This window comes from Pteropus vampyrus, unplaced genomic scaffold (genome assembly GCF_000151845.1).
Source record: "Pteropus vampyrus isolate Shadow unplaced genomic scaffold, Pvam_2.0 Scaffold14980, whole genome shotgun sequence".
Classification (NCBI taxonomy): domain Eukaryota; kingdom Metazoa; phylum Chordata; class Mammalia; order Chiroptera; family Pteropodidae; genus Pteropus; species Pteropus vampyrus.
Genome location: NW_011903761.1, coordinates 1 through 2388, shown reverse-complemented (window position 1 = coordinate 2388; position 2388 = coordinate 1). Strand labels below are relative to the sequence as shown.

The window sequence follows — 2388 nt, the reverse complement described above, 5'->3', positions numbered from 1 at the left end:
TTTTTATTTTTATGCCTACAGCACTTGGTCTTCCTTGGTGGTCTCCCATCCGAGTACTAACCAGGCCCAACCCTGCTTACCTTCCGAGATCAGACGGGATCGGGCTTGTTCAGGGTGGCATGGCTGTAGACCATAAAGCTTTATTTTTATTATCTTATTTAATCTTTCTGATAGTTGGTTATTGATGAATAAAAATGCAACTGATTTCTGAATATTAATTTTGTATCCTGCTACTTTACTGGATTCATTTATTCATTCCAATGATTTTTTACAAGACCTTTTAGTATTCTCTCTACATAGTATAATGTCATCTGTAAATAATGACAGTGTTACTTCTTTCCAATTTATTTTCTTGTCTGATTGGTATGGGTAGGACTTCCAATACTATGTTGAATAAAAGTAGTAAAAGTGAATATTCTTGTCTTATTTCTGACCCTAAAAAAAGAAGTTTTAAGCTTTTTATTGTTGAATATTCTGTTAGCTCTGGGTTTGTGATATATGGTATTTATTATGTTGAGGTATATTCCTTCTGTCCCAACTTTGCGTAGAGTTTTTTTTTTTTTTTTAAAATCATGAATAGATGTTGAATTTTGTCAAATACTATTTCTGGATCTATTGATTTGGTCATATAATTTTTATTCTTTTGTTTATGAAGTATATCAAGTTAATTGATTTGTGAATATTGAACCAAACCTGCATCCCAAGAATAAATTCTATTTGATCACGGCGTATAATATTTTTAATGTAATGCTGAATTCTGTTTGCTAATATTTTGTTGAGAATTTTTGCATCTATGTTCATCAGATATATTGCCCTATAATTTTCCTTTTTTGAAGTGTCTTTGTCTAGTTTTGGTATCAAGGTAATATGGATCTTGTGAGTTCAGGAGCCTTCCCCCTTTATAATTTTTTGGAATAGTTTCATAAGGATAGGTATTAATTATTCTTTGAAAGTTTGGTAAAATTTACCTGTGAATCCATATGGTCCAGGACTTTTGTTTGTGAGGGTTTTTTTTTTATTACTAATTCAATTTTGTTAGCAATTATCAGTCTGTTCAGATTTTCTGTTTCTTCCTGATTCAGTCTGGGAAGATTGCATGTTTCTAGGAATTTATTCATTTCTTCCAGGTTGTCTATTTTGCAGGCATATAATTGTTCATGGTATTATAAATCTCTTCATTACTGGGGTGTCAGTTGTCACCTCCTTTTTCATTTCTGGTTTTATGTGGTACCTCTTTTTATGAGTCTGGCAAAAGACTTATCCATTTTGTTTATCTTTTCAAAGAACCAGCTCTCTTCCATTTTTTAAATTCTATTTTATTTCCACTTAGATCTTTATTATTTCCTTTCTTCTACTCTTTTTGGGCTTTGTTTCTTCTTCTAGTATCTTTAGGTATAAGGTTACATTGTTTACTTGACATTTTTTCTTATTTCCCAAGGTAGGCAGGTATTGCTATAAATTCCACTCTTAGAACTGTTTTGGCTGTGTACTATGAATTTTCAGTCATTGTGTTTTCATTTTCTTCTTTTATCTCACAACATCTATTGATTTCTTCCTTGCTTTTTAACCTATTCACTGTTTAGTAGCACATTATTTAGCATTCTTATGTTTGTGCATTTTTCATTTTTCTCTGTGTAATCAATTTCCATTTTCATACTATTGTGATCAGAGATTTGCTTTATATAATTCCAATCTTCTTAAATTTATTGAGACTTATTTTGTGGCCTAGTGTAGTCTATCCTAGAAAATGTTCCAGATACAGTTAAAAATAATATATATTCTGCTGATTTTTGGGCGAAATGTTCCAAGACAATTAAGTTAATCTGATCTAATGTGTCATTTAAAGTCAGTGTTTCCTTGTTCATTTTCTTTCTGGATGCTCTATCCATTGATGTCAATGGGTGCCAAGTCCAGCTTGTGGTAAATCCTGCCACATCCAGCATGGCTCTGAAGAATGTACCTGAGTGGGAATGGTGGGAGATTAAGAAAAGAAAGAAGACAGAAAGCTGGGATCAGGAGGTCCACTGTCCACTGATGGTGGAGCAATGGCGTAGTCTTATTTTTGCAAGCTGCTTTTATACAAGAGCATACAATTGCTGGCTAAGATAAGATTATCCTCATCCACCCCACACCCTGCTATGATCTTTTGCAGTTCCATCTGCTCCCGGCTATGAGCATACTCCCTGCCTCAGAGCAACACCTCAGTGTTCCCCGATCAATTCCTACTTCCCCATTCTTAGGAAGGTCCCTTGATTTACCTCCCAGATTGCAAGGGCCTTGTCGGTTTACAATCCGCTCTCCACAAATGGGGTGGTAAAGGCCCCTACAATGACCGTATTACTGTCGATCTCTCTCTTTATGTCCATCAATATTGCTTTATATATTTAT

General features: G+C 34.1%; 1 non-coding gene across 1 annotated transcript; it reads right to left on the bottom strand.

The window, feature by feature from the left end:
* Nucleotides 1–12: 12 nt before the first annotated feature.
* Nucleotides 13–131, bottom strand: LOC111735103. The gene has a single exon (XR_002778681.1). It is a non-coding gene; the product is annotated as a 5S ribosomal RNA (ribosomal RNA).
* Between the last annotated feature and the right edge of the window lie 2257 nt (nt 132–2388).